General features: G+C 31.1%; 1 protein-coding gene and 1 long non-coding RNA gene across 2 annotated transcripts in view; one reads left to right on the plus strand and one right to left on the minus strand.

Moving 5' to 3' along the window:
* Positions 1-974: 974 nt before the first annotated feature.
* LOC140669733 (uncharacterized) lies at positions 975-1,742 on the plus strand. The gene is made up of 3 exons (XR_012047393.1): positions 975-1,137; positions 1,321-1,478; positions 1,595-1,742. It is a non-coding gene; the product is annotated as an uncharacterized lncRNA (long non-coding RNA).
* Positions 1,743-12,870: 11,128 nt separating this feature from the next.
* The window catches only part of LOC140669543 (adhesion G protein-coupled receptor E2-like), a 68,848-nt gene continuing 59,939 nt past the window's right edge, over positions 12,871-21,779 (minus strand). Inside the window, exon 4 of the transcript XR_012047355.1 lies at positions 12,871-13,009. The gene's annotated coding sequence lies outside the window, so the exon portion shown is untranslated. The remainder of the gene's footprint in view (positions 13,010-21,779) is intronic.

Genomic DNA, 21,779 nt, shown 5'->3' on the forward strand with positions numbered 1-21,779 from the left:
AAAATTGTCGCAATCATGCAGAACAAGGATTTCGTCTTTTTAGATTTCCTGCTGACGAAAAACGTAAACAAATTTGGATTAAACAGTGTGCTAAACATCCAAAAGGAGATTCGAGGTTATGTGAGGTATTATTAAATCTGAGTAAATAATTTTGTAATACGACTATTCGATTCTAAAACATAGTACAAAACTGTAAAAAAATATCAAAAATTATTTATTTAGTATCAATTTTATTGAATTAAGTAAGATATATATCTTGCTTAATTCAATAAAATTGATATTAAATAAATAATTTTTGATATTTTTTTACAACTATTATATAATAACTATTAGTTATTATTATTATAATATTTATAATAACTATTATATAATTTTTGATATTTTTTTATAACTATTATATAATAGTTATCGAGGCTTAGCAAGTTCATTATTGATATATTAAGTTTTAAAATTGTATAGTTGAATATTTGGAGTATCCTTGCCAAATACAATAAATAGGCAATAAATATTTGTTGTCATTGCAGTTTCATTTTGATGATTCTCAATTTGAAAATAAACGACAGGATGGACGACGTAAATTAAAACCTAATGCCATTCCTACAATTTTTATAAATGAGGAAAGTATTAATGAAGTTTTACAAGATGAAACTGAATCTTCTGTAGGTGTTTTGCCTGAAGAAAATGTAATTGATCGTAAGTGGCAAATATTATCTTAGCATTTTATTTTGTCATTTTAATATCTTAATAATAATCTTTTTTTTATAGAAATAAATATTCAGCATGCTAATCAATCTGTGCACGTAAATACAGAAACTCAAACTGAAGTATATAACAATGTTGCATTTAATACTATACAATTTTCTGATAAAGATGGAACAATCAGACAAGCTAATGAAATTAAATATTTAAAAAAGAAATTAGGTGAAACGATAAAAAAAAATAATGAACTTACATTAAAATTTAAAAGAGAAAAACTGTTAAGATTAAAGCACAACAATTTTTTTAAAAAATATGCAACATTGTTTAAAAAAATAGAAGAAATACCATTTCTGAAAGAATTTGGATCAGGGTTAACCAATCGACGAGCAAATTGGTCTCCACAATGCTTGAAATTGGCTATGCAAATAAGATATGCTGGTAAGTAATTAGTTTCTTTAGTAATTATTTATTCATTAATAAAAACATTAAAACATTAAGTAACATTAAATAATGATTTTTATGGCTTATTATTATTTTTTGATTTTAAGTTGGATGGAAAGCATATTTATTTTTAAAAAAGAATTTGAAATTACCGTTGTCATCCTATTCCACTTTATGTAGACACATCGCTCAACTAGATTTCAGTCCTGGCGTACTAAAAGATGTGATTTCCTTAATGAAAAAAAAAAAGAAACTCACATCTTCACACCAATCAGACTGTGTACTTTTAATGGACGAAATGGATATTTGCAAAACATTGGAATATGATGTCAGCACAGGTAATACAAAGCATTAAATAAAAGTAGATTTTTTATTAAATAATTAAATAAAGCTCATTGCCATAGCACTCACTAATCATGTGGCATAACATGATGGTTTAATTGTTTTTATACAGTCAGTTTAATATGACAAATTTATGACAAATTGGGAAACAACCAACACATGATGAGCATCATAAAGGATGAGTTATAATTTCTGAAAACAACTTTTATTTATAAAATGAATGGAACAAGTGATGTATTAATTGAATTTTAATAAAACCATTAAACCACTCTAAACTCTAAACTGATGTTGTAATATTGTTACGTTAATTAACCAAACTAACATGTTGAAGTAAATAAGTGCATTCCACAATTAACGTGTTAAAATTAAATATTTATTTAATTTTACATATAAATCAAGCACTCACTTAATTTTATTTGACAACTATAAGCCAATATTTTACATTTTTCTATTTTATTTATATTTTATACTAATAATATATCACTTTTCTTAATTTATCTTAAAAAAGTTGAAACGTTGCTTAGCGACAAAGATACTTATACGGTTATTAAAAAAGATCCTATTAACAAAATTATTTCCAACCTTCACGACCTGTTGAAGAGATGGAAGGAGAAAGATTATATCTCTTTAAATTGCTATCGCTCTCTTTCATTTAGTGAGGATTCCCTTTCTAGAGCATACTTCCTAAGATCTACAAAGAAAATTGTCCGTATAGACTTATAGTCTTCTTTATCCACACACCGCTATATGACCTAGCATGTTACTTACACAATATAATGAAAACAAGTTTTCCTTCACCATCCAGCCACATAGATAATAGTATTGAACTTGTACAAAAAATTTCTGATATTAACTTCCCTACAGACCACGTATTCATTTCTCTAGATGTTGTATCTCTTTTTACTAATATTCCTATTGATCTTGCCCTTGAAAATTTCTAATAGATGGCATTTAATAAAGGATAATTGCCAATTACCAAAATTAGAATTCATGACTGGAGTTGCAATGATTCTTAACTCAACATTTTTTAAATTTAACAATATCATATATCGTCAAACATTCGGTACCCCTATGAGTTCCCCTCTATCCCCCATAATAGCTGATATAGTCTTACAAGATTTGGAATCTAGAGCCTTACAATCTTTGAGTTTTTCTCCTCCATTCTACTTCAGATACGTGGATGACATCTTACTAGTAGCTCCTCCGGAATTAGTGAATCATGCACTTATAACATTTAATTCATTGCACCCGAGATTACAGTTCACATTGGAATTAGAGAAGGACAACAAATTGAACTTTTAAAGTGTTTAATTTTTCGATTCATTTTAGATATCACCCTTATCAATAATAAAAAAGAAGGGATTATTACAGATTGGTATCATAAGAGTTCATATTCAGGCAGATATCTTAACTTTTTTTCTCAACACCCGTTTTGCCAAAAAAAGAACAATCATTGGATTGGTGGATCGAGCATTTCTACTATTCCATCCTAAATTTCTCCAAAAAATTTACATAACACCATCAACACCCTATTGGAGAATGGTTACCCAAAAAAATTAATATTCGATACTATTAACCAAAGATTAAAATTTCTGCACAAAAAAAACAGTATTAAAAATAAATCCAAATAAAAAAGAAAAATTAAACACTTCATACTTTCCTGTCTCCTATCTACCTGGTTTAACAGACAACTTCAATAATTATATTAGAGGGTATAATAATACTGTTGCCTCATTCTACAGCATTAACAAACTCAACAGATTCATTAAAGTTCACAAAGACACCATTCCCAAGTCTAGCAATACCAATGTGGTCTACAAAATTGAATGTAATGATTGCAATGCATCTTACGTAGGGCAAACGAGGAGAAAATTAAAAACTAGAATTACTGAACACCGTAAACATATTAATAAAAATACATCCATAAAATCGGTCATCACTGATCATAAACTTAATTACAACCATGATTTTAAATGGGATGATGCCATTATTGTAGATAAAGAATCATATTATAACAAACGCCTGATTTCAGAGATGATATACATTAAAAAACAAGAAAATAGTTTGAATTTACAAACCGACACAAATAACCTGCCTGACATTTACAATAATATTATTAAGAAAATACCAAACTAACGATCGAGTTATATATAGGAAGGTTGAAACATCGGATGAATATTATTGTTTTTGTTTGTGACACAACACTATGTTAAAAAATTTGTTTATAAGAATGTTAAGAAGTTCGTATTACATATGTTTAAAAAATTGTGTTGCCACCTCAACTGCAGCGTTCTGTAAGATTTTAATGATTTTTTAGCGTCTAATATTTATACACTAACTGATTGACGTAATTAATTATTGGAACGTCATAAATTCTCTGACATTATCTCAATTGATTCTAACGATTGATTCTCAAAAAATCTTTCCAGAATTTTGACAATTCCTTTTGAATAATTGATCCCTCTAATTATCGAACTAGAGAAGACCAATTATATTATCTAAGAGTAAAATATGCGATCCACTGTTGCATTCTTGCCAACATACGTTCGTTGCGTTTCTAACTTGACATATTATGAACAGTCACCAACCATCTGCATTATACGTTCTTCGTGTTTTTGCGGAAATTGTATTTAACTTTCGGTCTTTTTATAACATCCGTTTTTTTATATAACCATGTAATATCTTTGTTAATTCTTGCGCTGAAGATGACCTGAATTATTGGGTCGAAACGTCCGCCACTATTATTACTTCTATTTATATTTTTATATTTCTGCTTATTCATTTATATAAATATGACATTGTTACTTATTTTGACTATATTATTGCGACAATGTTACTCATTTAATTTCGTTCCGATTTAATTATATTTATATTTTTAACAAGAATTTATCTTTAACTGAGATTACTTTATTTTGCTCCTATTATACCTATTTTATGTTATTTTTTAAAAATTGTATAGAGCTATTATTTTTGGTAAATATTTACATAAGGTTCCTTTCAGAAGTCAATGACCTTGACATATGTTGTCAAGATCACTGTCCTGAGTAACACTTAAAAGGTTTTAGCCGTCGCTCGTTGTTTACTAAAAAGTTATAAAAATTTTTTTAAATTGACGTTTTTTGCAATTATTTTATCAAATACTGAAAATTTAAAAAAATATTTCAAATAAAAGTTGTAGGTCTCTTCAAAATACACATTTTATATCCTATCCATTTTTATTATACGAGTGATAGTTTTCGAGAAAAACAACGATAAAGACTCTAAACCTTATACAATATTAATTATAACATAATATATAATATAGTCCCATTACATCCGCGCATACACTTTCTACACATATACTTTCTTACTCACACAACAAATGGGTTAGGTTAGGTTATTTTTTTTTGGAAGTGGAGCCCCCCGCAGGGGGGCGGAACCCACTGTATCCACGCATACACTTTTCACGCATAGAAATGCGCGGGCATGGCGGGTTCCGCCCCCCTGCGGGGGGCTCCACTTCCGAAAAAAATAACCTAATCCAACCCATTTGTTGTGTGGGTAGAAAAGTGTATACGCAGATACAGTGGGACTATATTATAATATGATATTATAATTAATATTGTATGAGGTTTATTGTCTTTATCGTTGTTTTTTTCGAAAACTATCACTTGTATAATAAAAATGGATAGGATACAAAACGTGTATTTTGAAGAGACTTACAACTTTTATTTGAAACATTTTTTTTAATTTCCAGTATTTGATAAAATAATTGAAAAAAACGTCAATTTTTAACAATTTTTGTATGTAACTTTTTAGTAAACAACGAGCGACGGCTAAAACCTTATAAGCGTTACTGAGGGTGATGATCTTGACAACATATGTCAAGGTCATTGACTTCTGAAAGGGGTGACCTTATGTAAATATTTACCTTATTTTTGTTCCTTAATTTATTTTATATAATTAAATATTGGAAATAAATACATTTATACTCACACACAATTTTCATATTTCTATATACCTATATTAATAATGAATAATTTTATTAAATTATGTATAATTATTATATATCATTAATCATTTACTAATATTTATAATTATAAAATCATATATATATATATATATATATTCAAAAATATATATATATATTCTTATTAACTTATTAATTTCTTAAATTTTTTAAAATTTTGTTTTTTCTGTGTTTAATTTGTTGCTTTAGGATCTTTTTTTGGTCAAATAACATATGAAGAAGATATACAGACGTTAAGTTCAAATGTTATTGTTTTTATGCTAAGAGGATTAAATGACAATTGGAAACAAGTTATTGCATGGCATCTTACAACGAAAACCTCAGATGAAAAGGTCATGTGTCACGTCATTTTAGAAATAATTGGTGAGATAGAAAAAATAGGTTACAAAGTACATGGTCTTGTCTCAGATATGGGACCAAAAAACCAAGCTGTATGGCGAACATTAGGTGTGAAAGTGGGCAAAGATAACAATACACCTTTCATAACTCATCCCATACGACCACATGAATCTTTATACATATTTCCAGATGTTCCTCATTTGTTGAAAAATTTACGGTCAGCTTTAATGAATAATCTTATTATAAAAGTAGCTTTAACGATTGTGCAATCTGAAGGATTACCTTGTAATGAAGTTCAGTTTCGATATCTTGAGCAATTAGAAGAAAGCCAAAGACGTTATCAGTTGAAACTTGCGCCAAATATCACTGTGGATATCTTGAAACCTTCGAATTTTAATAAAATGAATGTTGCAGCCGCAGCTCATATATTTAGTGAAAGAACAGCAGCTGCTTTAGAAACTTTAGTGCAATTACAAATTATGGAACGAGATGCATTAACTACAGCTTGATTTTTAAGAACAGTCAGATCCTGGTTTAATGTTATGAATGGTAGATATCAAAAGGATGCAATTACGCTAGGAAATAAACAGAAAAAAGTGTCAATTATTGATAATTTATTATATTTAATTGAGCATATTGTTATTGGAGGAGCATGGAAGCCAGTTCAAACTGGTATCAAGATATCAGCTTTAAATTCAATATGCCTTATAGATAAACTTTTTAAAGACGATTATTATTATTTTTTTACCTCTCGCTTAAATCAAGATGCTTTGGAAAACTTATTTTCCACAATGCGAAGACATGGAAATGTTAACCCAACACCTTTGCAAGTAAAAAGATGTCTTCGTCTCATTACTTTTGTGTCAATTTGTTGATACTCATAAAACTAAAAGAAACTATGATTGTGATAATGATGAACATTATATTGATTTTTTTAATACTTTAAGAAAGACTTTAAACAAAGAGAAAAAAGACGAAAGTATTCCACCTGAAAAATGTATGTATTCACAAATATATGAAAATGAACAAGATTATAGTTTTGTTAAACCTATAGAAAATACAATCCAATGTAATGTCATCAATAATGTTATTGGAAGTGCTTATATCTTATGTTCTCCGTAAACAATATGTTTGTCGATCATGTGTAATGACACTTACGGCGAATGATAACAATCGATTTTCGATTTATACTAACAATCTGTCCTTTGGATTTTTAGAAAATCCTTCTACTCCACTTTTTAAATATATAATTACAATCGAAGCACATCTTCAAGAGCACTTGCATCGGTGTGAGCTACATCCTCAATTATTTAAACACTTATTATTTATGATTAAGACTTGGGTACCTTCTACCATACTTTGTAAATCATGTAATACATTTAATAATATTATCTGTCGCTATATCCACATTCGCCAAATTATCCATCTTAATAACAAAAAGCAATTAATTAAACAGTCAAAACATAAATCTTTTGGTTCAAAAAGTGCATTTAGACAAGTAATAAGTTAATTTTTTACTAATTTTTATTAATAATTTTTTATTTTGAGATCTAATAAAATAACAACATTTATTTTAGAATTTATTTTTTTTATAACATAATATTATAATACATGTTATACTTAAAACTATATATTAAATTGCGTTATGTTTAAAAATAAAAAAATTATATCGTTATGTTAAAAAATTGTGTTCTTTTGTTAAATTATAATAAATATTTAAATATTTTACAATTTATTACGTTTATTTTATTTTCAATACACTTTCTTTCCTTTTATTTTACCACTTTTTGATGTAATTTTATTTATATTAATTTTTTAAAGCACTCTTATCTACCCTTAACCTCTTTTATATATTGATACTCTGACAAAAAAACTTAAGTTAAACATTTGGAAGATAGCGGCCGCCATGTTGAGGCCAAATGTGTAAATATGAATGCGAAGACCTTCCTTCCCCTCCCGTCGTTCATCTATAGACCTTGATATTGCTTCAAGAACTTTGCATCTACGCGATAATAAGTCGCCATCTATTACTGTAAAATTTTATTACGTTTTATTAATGTTATCTTCGTAAAACCTGTAACTATCTTTAGATTTTAATATACTTCGTGTTATTTTTTAATTATTAAATCAATGTTTAAGATCCACTGTTTAAAGAATTTAATGGAATTTAAGAAATATCTTTTAACAAATCCATTCAATTTTTTTAAATAACCAAGAAATTAGATAGTAAATTAATAGAAATTATGTATAGCGCAATGATATATGAAAGCCTCTCTGAAATTAAACTGATAAATTTCATTTTTGTAAATTTTTAAAATTTTTAGTACTAGATGATTAGTACATATGATTAGTGTTCTAATACTAAAATTGAAAATCTATAATAAAATAAATATTTTATTATAGATTTTCAATTATTTTCAATAATATTCAAACTATTTTGTGACTTTAAGCAGTTCTATATTAATTCGTAAAGTTTTCACAAAACTGTGTTAGTACGCAAATTACGTGTGTTAGATTATAATTACACATATTCGAGTTTAATATTAAATTATTACTCGTATTATAACAATCTTTGAACTTAACTTTTTGCACTCATTCTTATTAAAGGGTGAAAATTATATTTAATGTTATTGTTTTTCTTTATTTATCAAACGTCCGAAACTACTTAATTATTTAATTTTTAATTCGACAGTATTTTCTATGTAGTAATCAATTTCAAGCGCAAATAAGTTTTCGCAAAAATTAAATAACTTATGCTTGAACATGCGCGTGTGATGGAAAAATCTAGTCAGCTTTGCTCTTTCGCGAGTGTATTAATTACCTCTCAAAGCTATGATGATTAATTTTGATCTACATGACAGCACGTTATGAGAGACATGTCAGTCCGACACGTTGCTGTCATTATAGATATATATGTTCCTTATTCAACTACATATTGTTATGTGCACATAGGTATTCTAACAATTATAATCAAATATTATAAGTTAATGATAACAAGTTCTAATATAAAAACTTTTAGATAACATTTCAAAGAAAAAAATAAAATTTCGAAAAAAAATAATTGTTAAAAATACATATTAAAGAATAAAAATATGATTATATTTCTATTATTTATCGATATATTCTTGTGCATAAAATTCAAGAATAAATGTCGATTTAATTTTCTTCTACGTTAAAAATTATACAAATACAAAAACGGTTTTTTAAAGAATTTTCTTTAAGTATTCTTTATCAAAATATAAAATATAATATAAAACGCTCAATGATTTATGCTTATACCAGTTTATTCCTTTTTTTTGTTTTACCAGCGGTGGGGGGAGGAAATGCATTTAAGCACACCCCCAGGCGAACCCGGGGGTAGTGTTGGACTCACCCGGCCCGTCAGCGCAAGCGCCCGGCTGGTTCTACCAACTAAAACCTCCCCCTCCCCCACCCGTGGGCGAGTGTTGAGACCTGCCCACTACAGGTAAGTCCTGCAGACTTGTCCTATTGCCCAAGTCACGGGAACGCAGTAAGCACACCTACCGCGAATACCAATTTATTCCTAATACTGCCATAACAAGTGCACTTCATATATTGCATTAAGTGCATTTCATTCAGTCTTCACACAAATCTTCTATTTATATTATTTGGTACTTCGTTAATTTTTTCTTCTTAAAACTAATTGTAATTCAGCTACTTTCCTTTAAAATTATAGCTCACACCGCCATTTGTTTTGCAAAAGTGTTTTTGTATTTCTACGATATGATATACAACCCTAAACGTCACATTATTATCGCGCACTTTGTCACATTTTCATGACTTTCTGATGCAAAATTCAATAGTTATAGTGAAATAAATGTTCCTCTCAGTCATTCTCGAAATGTCCAATGACTCTCAACACTTATCCTGCGGGATACTCAATAATCGCGAAGACTGGCTATACGAACTCACTCGCATGAGGCTGCCTGCCTCATACAATCCAGACTGGACTGCGCCAGATGATGCCGCAGCCGACGCCGATGGGACGGCATCTCGTCGTTAACGAGAGGCACCGCCATTGTTTGCGGCCTAGTTCTGTCTGTCCGACCGATGGCTTTCTATGCCAAAGGTCTTGTCTGTCGATACTGTCACACGGCACGTGGACGTAATTTAAGTATTACCTCATTACGTCACTCTACCCTAGACGCCTCGTTGCGGAAACTTGGAAACGACTGGCACAGCTAATGGACAGTTACTCACGAGGACAAAGAGGAGGAGGGGAGGAGGCGCATTAGGCCGGATCTACAATAGATGTAGTAAGTCTTAAGCTGTAAAAAATTAACCAATTACAATTGACTTTAGAGAAGAATAATGAATATGATTGGTTCATTTCTTACGACTTAAGGCTTACTACAGCTATTGTAGACCCGGCCTTATGCATTCATATTATGCGCGAGGGTTGCGAGCATCCTCGAGATGCGACCTGGGAATAACAATCCATTCAGAATGTGCGAAAAAAATGTAGGATACGCCATGTTGGTACGTGCATTTGCCGCGTTCTTTGTGTATCACTCTACACCCTTGTAGACAACGTAATTATAAGATTAAATCTCGAAAATATTTAAGTTATAAATTTCAGTTTCATAGAAAATAGAAATCTCTTCAAACGTCTTTGCCGTAAAGAAATATTCTCAAGTTTTAGATCGAAGTAAATTAAACTCGCCCACTCACGAATAGAATTAAAAATTTTTCCATGTTATAATTTTTATATAAATCGCTTATATATACAGGTCTATTTTTTATTATCGATTTGAATAATCTAATCTTCATATATTAATTATTGTCCAGAATTGTATCCGAGATTTCGATTATCTTCATTGACATTTTCTCTTTTACGCAAAAAACTTGGATAAAAACAAATTCAAATCATTTTCGCGTTGCACATTTTTTCATGGATAACTAAGAAATATGACACAATGCCTTTATCTATTCAACTTCGCTCATTCTTCACCTTTCTTCAGAGAATTACTTTGTGCCGTTACAAGCATTTGTACGAAGCAGAATTACGGTCCTCACGCATGTATTAGCTTGCGCTCTTCTACTCGACGGAGAATTGAGTTCCGCGGTAGCAATTTTTCAACTGTCAGAGTAAATAATATCCAAGGATCTTGTATATCACGGAAATATTTGAACCCGAGTCATTTTTATGCATTAGCGGGATTCTTATAAACATTATTTTTTATGTTGGTTTTTAATATTTAGACAATGATATATTTTCTTTATATAAATATAAATAATTATATAATAGTATTATTATGCAAAATAATTTTAATCTTTTTAATGTAGAGTAATTTTAATGTAAATTCTAATCTATAGAAAGCAGGAAAAGATTTTTTTGATTGAAGTACACAATTATCTGCATAATAGCTAACTTTGTACATACATTTGTGTCACCGACGCGCGGTAGGAAAATAAAGTTTCAGCCGACAGAAACATTAATTTCACTAGAAAGCTGAGGAAAACGGTATAACCGTCTTATCTCATTCATTTTCTTCGTGTTTCATTTTTTATTTTCTTCCAAATTTAGTTTAAACCAAAAGCTTTTCGTAAACATTATCTTAGCTTATAACATGCTCTCTCGACTAAGAAACAAAATTTACTGTGGCGATTTTGCAAACCGATAAAGCTGAAGTATTCGCGATTACTGTGACTCAAAAAAATAATGAACATACTTCAAGATTTTTTATGTTTTATTTAATTTAAAACCACTTTAACTGGTTCATTCTCCTGCATTTTCATTACGTCGTCTTTCAACTATTCAATCCATCCGTCTTTCTATCTCTAGCTTTTTCTTTCCGAAATGACAGGGATCGCGAAATGATTTACGCGTCGCTCGTATGTCTTCCTTTGTATTTTAAATTTATCTATTCCGACAGAGATTTTCACATACCTCGCCTGACAATGTCCGCGACGCGAAAATGCTATGAAATTCCTACAGAATTCGAAACACATATTTTATATACTTTTATTATATACTTATATTAAATTTCTCATTTCTGCATCTGTAATCTCCGATTTCAAAAAAAGTATTTTAATTTGAAATTATGAAGAAATAATTTGATCTATTAAAATAAAATAAAATAAAAAATAACTTTTTTAAAGTTTTTAAGTCATTTAATTTAATGAGCGCTGCAGCATTAGCTATCGTAATTGTACATTTTATGTTTTCGTTATATAGCTATACAGCTAAATGCGTTTCTGCACATAATAATCAGTAATAAGCTCGCAAATAATTGTAACGGCACGTTATGAATGCATGTTAATATTATCATATTTATAATTTGTATGAAAACACATTAATAGCCAGTGTAAATAAATGTAGCATAAAAGAATTGGTCATAATACTAATTTCCAACTATATGCTATTGTAATTTTAACAAAATTACTCGGGAAATGCATGTTATGGGTCACAACATATTAACGATCAATACATGAATTCACAATCTATTCGTTACGCGATAGCGAATATTGATGGAGTCTTATTAACATTATTAACGACGTACTTATAATAATAGATACAATCGTGCATATCGATTAATTGTGCGTGCAAATTGTATCTCGCGATTTTAGTCTGTTTGATTTATTGAAATATATTGCAAAATATTGCTATAAAGATATCTTCGGTGTATATAAAAGGATAACCGAATGTTTAATAAACAGATTAAAGTTTTTCTTTTTAAATTCCATATATAACTTTATTTATATAAATTATTCTATATAAAATAAATTTTTTAATCTTCAAGTTGAAAATTTATTATTTATAATTTTATAATAATTAATTTATTATTTATTATAAAATTTATTATTTATAATAAAATCATTATTTACTTCAAGGTAAATAAATTTATGAAATATATATATAATAATCTCTTACATTATTTCTTAATTTTTATAATCATATTTTCAAATAAAAAATTATTATATAGAAATAAATAATGAATATTCAAAACTATTTATTCAGAGCTATTCATAAAAATAAATATAAAATATTTTTTATTGTTTTACTGAAATCTCTTTAGAAAACATGATACGATTTCAAGCTATTTTCTTTAGAAAAAAGATTAACGATATCCCACGTCAGAAAATTTAATCTCTCACCGTCAGATGACATTGCTGGTGGTAGATCGCCAGCAGCCTTCTACCCAGCAGTTGATCGAACTGAAAAACAAATTTTTCAGTTTACAGATTATTATAATTTTAGGTACCGTAAGGTATATATATTTAAAAAAATTTTAATTTAAATTAAAAAATAAAATTTATAGCTATCATCAAAAACAATCTGAAAATAAAAAAAATCGATAAGGAGGAAACGGCGATGCCGATTGTACCGCTTGTAACGGAGGCGATGGCGCCGACCCCGCTAGAAAGAGAGGTTGATACTGGCGTAGCAATGGCGATGACGCCGCTTGCTCTAAGCAGAGAGCAAAATGTAAAAAAAGTTATTCTACATTATATTTTATACTTTCTAAGAGAAAATAAGAACATATAAATAATGATCTGTTACGTCCTGTCGGCTCCACGTTTTTCCTCCCACGAAATGAATAATAATCGTCCGATCGGTCACAAAAAACGGGTCTCGCAATAGAAAAGAACTGTTATTATCAAATAATGTTTAGACCTACTAAAAACGATATCTAAACAAATACCGGAAGGGATCAATAACGAAATCCTCTAAACAACGAAACAAACAAACACAGCTGCATAATCTTAAGAAAGAAACAAATAATGCCGCTACGCACTGTCGGCTCCACGTTTTTCCTCCCACGAAAATGAAGCAATAATCGCTCGACTAATCATAAAAAGGATCGCGCGACGAAAAATATTTTAAAACATTGAAAACGATGTCAAAAGAAACGACCGGAAAGGATCGATAGTGAGATCCTCTAAATGAATAAATCGACAAACACAGCTGCATAATCTTAAGAAAGAAACAAATAACGCCGCTACGCACTGTCGGCTCCACGTCTTTACCTCCTATAAAGATAAAGCAATAATTACCGACCAGTCATAAGAGGGCCGCGGAACGAAAAAATGTTTTAAACATTGAAATCGATGTTCAAAGAAATGACCGAAAAGGATCGATAGATCCCCTAAATAAATAAATGGATAGAAACAGCTGGATAATCCCAGGAGATAACCAAATGAAGAATCTCCAAATTTCCTAAGAGGCCGTACATAGCCCACCAATCAGCAACAATCAAAAAGAATGAGAAGGATCTCACCGAACGACAGCTTTTTACACGTCAAAATCTCAAAAATACTCCCGCCCAAATTGTTAACACGTCCTCAAGATTTAATATAAAAAGGGAAGACTCGCGCATTACGACGACCACAAAATTAAAATCAGTCGATAGTACAGCATCAGATTCATTCGGCACAGATTTTTCGGTCGTTCGCTGACTCAAGCAATTTGTTTTACACTGCGGGAGTTCCGATTACGTCTTAAAACCTATTAGAGTCAGTGCTCAACAAAGACCACCCGCCGAGTAAGACCACAACTGGAGCCACAACTACACCAGCAGCTAAAACGCAACCAATCTGCCTAAGTAGTAAGTTTAATTTCCTTCTCTTTTGTTTTTTTTTCTCTCATCGTCTCCTTTCTCATCGTTCCCCTTTATTCAACCTTGTTCTTTTATTAAGTGCCTAAAATCGCGCCGACCCGCCGATTCTCGCGAGCCAACCGAGACCATAGATCGGACGACCGTGTGCGAAATCGCGCCGTAACACATATTACATTTTCGTAAATCTTTATTATTTTTTTTTTCTTATTGTAAACCATTGTAACAAATACCAACCAGGATAAAATCTTTAGAATCGCACTCCTTCCCCCTCTTTTCTGGTTGATGACCTCCGTACTTATGTAACACCCGCGAACCACCCACACAAACACACACACTCATACAAATAATTTTAAAGCCGATATTAATAAGATTATATGTAAAATGGTAAGAATTAATTGAATAAATGTTAATCTAAAAATTAAATGATCGGTAAACTTATTTAACTCCCTCACTCTCTCCACGCAAAAGATCACACTTGGTCCCGTCCCGTGTAAAAGAGATTCGATTCTGTTACCAAAAAGGGACCGAGAGAGCGTTCGCATAACAGAGTAATAACAACAGCCGTCGTTTACCTGCTTGCTAACCTGCAGCTCGCTCGACCGAGTCACTCGTCGATAAGACTTTTGACATCTGAACAGTTCTTGTTACGCCCTTCCTCTGACCCATCCTCTCTACGGGCCTGGACGTAACAGATTGAATAAATTGTAACGCATGCAACGATAATAACAGCGTCAACAATTTATTTGATCAGAATGTATATTTTCTTATTTTCTTTCTTCAAATATGCGCGCGCGCACGCACACTCACACACGCACACACGCACACGCACGCGCACACACGCACACACGCACGCACACACACACACACACACACATTTTAAATTAAATTTTTACTCCTGTTTTACTTACATAAATACATTTAAATACATTTAAATTAATTTTGTAAATGAGTGTGTCTGTGTATGTGTGCATGTGTGTGTTACAATGCGACCTTTCTTGAAATACTTTTCATAAATATAACCATTATATTAGTCACCGGCGTGTGATTCAAAATATTATTTTTAATTTTCATATAACAATATTTATTTTCATTTATTTATTTATTTTTATTTTAAATCACACACTACTTGGATGCACCGCCCGCACCATCAGCCTACTTGTTTGCGCCGCCCCCACCATCAGCCTACTTTCCTGTGCCGTCCGCACCATCCAACTCTGTAAAGAAACCTTCTCTCAAAGAATTATTTATCAGATCGACAAACTCTTCTTTTATTACGCAAGATGTTACTTTAAATATGTCATTAGTTATTCGCTCTTCCGTACCTCTTTTTTTTGGCAGTTCCACAACAATTTCTTCTAAATCTTCTATTGTAATCATTTCAAACTTTTCCATAATATTATAATTGTTTTCAATAACAAAAATAATTCTCTTATTCCCCGGACTTTTACTCGTACCTGCACTTGTAAATTTTTCACTATTTATAGATTTTACAATATTATTAATACTTTGTATATAATACATATTAAATTTATCAGCTATATTGCACTCATTTATGTCTCCTAATTTTTCAAAATCTACATCTTCTATTTCTCTTCCATGCATTAACTCATCTCTAATTATTTCTTTTAAAGTTTTCCACATTTTTGTCGGATCATTCTTATTACTATAATCTATCATATTTTCATAATATTCTTTTTTCTTTCCTACTGCATTTCTTTTACTTTTAAATTGCATCCAATTTTGCTGAGTTTCATTGAAGGCGTTATTGTATGCTACATCTCTTCTATCAGATGCTACTCTTATATCATCTGAAAACCACTTTTTACCTTCCCATACTTTTGGTATTCTAAATTTTTTCCTAGGTGCTGTACTATCCAATGCATCTACCATATTATCGACAAATTTCTTCGCTTTCTCACTAACTTCTAAACCTTGACATTGCTCTATTCTGTCTTCTATTAATCTATTAAACTCATCTACATTAAATTCGCTATAGTTCCTACCGCCAAATTCTCTATATTTACTTATGGTTTTACATGCGCTTAATACAACTCTTAACCACACATGATCTGTTATTTTAGGTTCATGCATTACTTGTACTTGAACCTTATTATTAGCAAAACATAAATCTATAATTGTTTGACTGTTCTTTGTAACTCTCATCGGTTTATTAACATACTGTTTCATACCTAAACTCGCCATTACCGTTTGCAACTTTTTAGTATAAAACGAATCAATCATGAAATCTATATTAAAATCTCCCATTACCATGCAGTCTCCTTTTATTACTAATTCCTCTACTATATCTTCAAGAAACCTCATAAAATCACCGTGTGATGCACTCGGTGAATGATATAATACCATTACCACACCTTTATACAATTTTTCTTTTATCTCTATTGCAACACACCAACAATTCGACACTATTTTTTTTACCAATACTATTTCATATTTAATATCGTCTCTTACATATATAATTGTTGTCCTCCCAGCCAGCCCTCTTCTTCTCCTCTTGTATCACTCTTTTATATGTCGGACATTCTGGATCAAGTGCGTCATGCTCATCACTTATCTCAAATTGTATGTTTGAATTTTAAACATACAGTTTTTTTTTAGTCACCTTACATTCAACTGCTTTATGATTTCCTGCACATTTGTGACATGTCTTATCTCTTGTACAATTTTTTGCAATATGATAATAACCCCAACATTTAAAACATCTTTTGACATTAATATGATTAAATACAGGACACTTTTTCCATCCTACATTTATTTTTCCTTTATTTAACAATAACTCATAAGTTTTTTATCTGTTTCAATTATTACGACACCTTCTTCTCTTCCTCTTCTTCCCGATTGATTACTGTAGCTTCTTTTCTCCTTGATTATTTTCTTTATTATTTGTATCTGAAATTCCTTATTTACTGCAACTTTATTCTGCTTCTTGATTGTATCTATTAACTCATTGTCATTCAATTTTATGTCTTCTTCATCGATATTGACTATTTTTATCTTAGGTTTCATTTGCGGCGACTCAATAACTTTGAAATTTTCACCTAACTTAGCTTGTACTGCGATCTTTAATTTTTCCATTTCTTTTCCAGTTTCACAACCTAAAATCACTATTCTCTTATTTCCTTTTCTTAGTTTCGTTATTCCCATTTCCATATTTTTGATGTCTACCTTTTCTTTTATCAATTTTTTGGTAGCTTCACTCTCCTGTTCCACTTTAGGTTTAATAATTAGGTTTAATAACATTTTCTTTTTTCTTCTCTTTAGCTGCTTCACTATAGCTTCTATGTGTTCCATCTCCATGTGAACCATACATCCGTCCTTGTATCATTTTTTTTAAATCTTCCAGTATTTCTTGTTTAATATTTTCCATTTTTTCTCGAACTACTTTTTTAATCATCTTTTTACATACCGTCTTATCTTTCATTTCTTTCACTGCTCTTAAAAGCCATTCTATTTTTATATCAATAATCCACTCGTGCCTACTGCTCTGCTTCCACTACTTGGTGTCACAATCGATCCTGTCGTCGATGTTGACATCTTTTTTATCTCTTCCTCCCTATGGCTTTCAATTGTAAATTTCTCAAATGGGCCTTGACACGGCACTAATTCATGGTTTTTATCATAAACTTTATGTTTACTCAAACATCCTGGATGATAAAAAAGTTTATTGACTTGCATGTCACTACTTGGCTTCTTATTGCCTTCTTATATGTCAAACATCGATATTCCTTATATTCATCATTCATATCGATAATTATCGACCGAAACGCTAAAATCAGCGTAGACGGTCAATTACCTTCGTATTCACTTCGTGTTCCACACGTCAACACTTTTGTGTCCACCATTAATGTCTACCTGTTGAGACCTCGATACCTCAGACAGAAAAATGTAGCTCTTGCACTCACAAATTAACACATCCCGGCTAGATAACACTCATGGTTAATCCTGATCTATGCAACTATGATTTTAATAACTTTTGATCACTCTTATTTAACCACTTAAAAGTTAGCACTTTTATGGAGCGATGTTTCACACGTCTTCACTCAGAGAAAGAAAGAGAGGGGGCAAAGAGGGGGGATAAAGATGGGGGAGAGAGAGGGGGAAAGAGAAGGAAAGAGAGGAAAAGGGGAGGGAGGGAAGGGAGAGGGGTGAAGGAGAGGAAGGGAGAGAGGGGAAAGAGGGGGTGAAGGAGAGGGAGAGGGCGAGGGAGAGGGTGAGCGCGAGAGAGAGGGAGAGGGAGAGGGCGAGAGAAAGGGGTAGAGAGAGGGAGAGAGGAGGAGAGGAAGAAGAAGAAGAAGAAGAGAGAGAGAGAGAGAGAGAGAGAGAGAAAATGCTGCCTTAAATTATAACTAAATAATCGGCATACATCATGAGCGCGTGATTCATACAGTTACGCGCGTTTTAACACGCACGAGAGGGTTAACGCTCTATATCCGGCTTTTCATCACTGATTCGATATAATTTTTACTCGTTACAATCGTCCCCGACTCGATCTATGGTTAAGTTCTTTTTCCAATCGTCGCGGCGACGCGCAATCGGGTCCTGCAATCCGGGACACCTATCGGTTGCTCCTTTCGAGAAAATCTGCAACGCCCGCGTACGTGCGTTTATGCCAAGAAGAGAACCGCGATAAGCGTCGACAAGCCGCGATGCAATTACCGATACCGCGCGTCGATGATTTTTGCAACGAGCCCGATCATAATCGCTCGACTTATCGATCCTTTCCTCCCCTTACATAGAATTAGTTCGTCAGCGCAACGATTGGCTAACGCATAACCGGAATAAAGAATAAGCACTATATATATATATTATATATATTATCCTTTCCATTTTCATTATTGCAATTTTTGTTATTATGACAATTATCTCGATAAATTAAATAATGATTTTATTAATAACGTTATTACTATAAAGAAACTTCTTTTTATTTAAATAAATAAATAAAGAAAAAAAACAAAAATGCAGGAAGAGAGAATGAGAAAAATAATTTTCTTTTAAATAATAGAATTATGAGTTTGATCTATATACCTATATTTCTTGTTAAATATGTATCGGAGAGTGAAATTCTGTAACGTAATTCTGAGAAAAACAAGACTGTTAAGATCGTCACAATTTTTTCTCCGAGATTCATTTTTCTTAAAGATACCGCATCACACAAAAATACTATTATTATTGCATTAGAATGCGCGCAGCATATAATTTATATATCGCTCATTTTGACTCTCGTGTACCGCACTTTATGAGAGGTGCATATATTTTTTTGCGCCTTGCGGAATTCTTATAAACTTCTGTATATTGCGGCGAGACCGTGTTTCCACAATATCGTTTGCACGCATTATACATGTATATAAGTGGCAAATCAATTTTCTGAGATTGCGGGATACATCGACAGGCAGTGTCTTTCAAATTTAATAGGAAAGAAGCTTGAATTATATGTACATATGCGCGGAGAGAGACGACCGGAAACTTACTCATTTTCCGGTCTTATCCTGCGCGATGATTGTACGGCGTGGTACGTGCGAAAGGGTCAGAGTTACGCACCTCGGCACTTTCGTAATCCGGTTTTATAATGCGGTTGTCAGGTAGAGACAAAACGTTCGCCCACGTTAAATGCGAGCGTGAATACGAGAGAAAAAAAATGGCATTTACGTTACTTGGAAACTCTCCTCGATTCCCAAGAATTTTACATAACAGTAGACACGTGCTTGGAGAACTGTTTTTTTTATAGTACTACAATATTATAGTAACGAAAGCATAGTAAACTCTTTTGTTACGAATCGAAGACTAAGATGCTTTCTTTTTGTCACACACACACACACACACACACACACACACACACACACACACACAAACATTTGTTCTTTATCTTTACACAAGATTTATTTTACATACGTAATTTTCTCTCTGACAATGAGCGTGACATGTATTGTATTCTATTTCTTTCAGAAAATAAATATAATAATTTAAAAACTTATAAGAGAAGAAAAAAATAATTAATTTAAAATAATACAATATTTAATAATTTATAATCATAGTTTTCAATTTTAATTAAAAAATAAGTTTTATAAGAAATATTAATAATAGTTTTATACATACGCAGTAATTTTTATACAGAGAGGTGTCTCGAAGTTTAATCGACAAACTTCTAAAATATGTTCTAGAGGTCATTCTAAGTAAAAAAGTTTATATACTATATGTCATTTCAGCTTAAATATCGAAATATGAAGAATTCTTGTGAATGATGCATAATTTTGACAATAGTCCCTGATCTCGCTTCGCTGAAGGTGTCAGTTTCCATTAGACATGCAGTGTGTCATTCCAAATATTAATTTTAAAACTTTAAACTTTAAAACATTGACGTTTAGATGATGCTAAGACCGGACACAAAGTCATACATACATATATTTACTGCTACAAATTTCTGGATATATAATAAACTGTTTCAAAGTGTTACATAAAGTCATATTTACTCATACGTTGATGAATCGGGATTTAACGGAGAAAAAATACAGACACAAGAATATTCATGACTTTTAGATACATGAGAAAAAAATTTATTTTCATTAAGAGTACATAATTTAACGAAGTCGAGACGCAAGGTGAGAAGAAACCAATTAGTTTTGAAAAGGGATCTGTTTAAATATTTTGATAATCCTTGCTCCGATCAGCTGTTTCGGTGCGTACGAGATAAAGTGCTTTCGAAGCTTGACCAGAAAAACCAAACACCGTTGGGGATTAGGTACCGCGAAGACAATAAGCCGGGAAAATAATAAACAACTAATGATAGAAACGGTTTGAGCGAATGTTATTTATAGAAATAATATTTGTATTTCTTGATAATTTCTTGATAAGGTAACTGTGTTTTGAATTAAGAAGAGATTTATATCGTTCTGCTTTATAATAGAATATTAGAGATTTTGGTTTAAAATACACGATCGCGTATTGAATTTTAGTTCAAGTCTTAAAAACATTATTTTTAAAACATGCTTCGATTTAGTTTGAATTCATGTAATAAAAATTATGTATATTTTTTATTTATTATTACATATAAAATATTAATAAAGTCATCTCGTTTACTAAACTAAACTAATCTATAGCGTATAAATTTTTTTATTTAGAATGATCTTTGGAACACATTCTAAAAGTTTATCGTTTAAACGCCGGGACTCTGTATACAGGATGTTTTAGAAATAGGCGGCCAAACTTTTAAAGAATATTTTACTTATTGTAAAGAAAAATCATACAAATGTCATGAGTTCAGAAACGTTTCCTTTCCAATTTATAAACACTATTACAGACAAGAAAAAAAGACAAGATTCTCATTTATAATACTCTTGTTGCTATTGTGGAAG

The sequence above is a fragment of the Anoplolepis gracilipes genome, chromosome 9, assembly GCF_047496725.1.
Source record: "Anoplolepis gracilipes chromosome 9, ASM4749672v1, whole genome shotgun sequence".
Taxonomy (NCBI): Eukaryota; Metazoa; Arthropoda; class Insecta; order Hymenoptera; family Formicidae; genus Anoplolepis; species Anoplolepis gracilipes.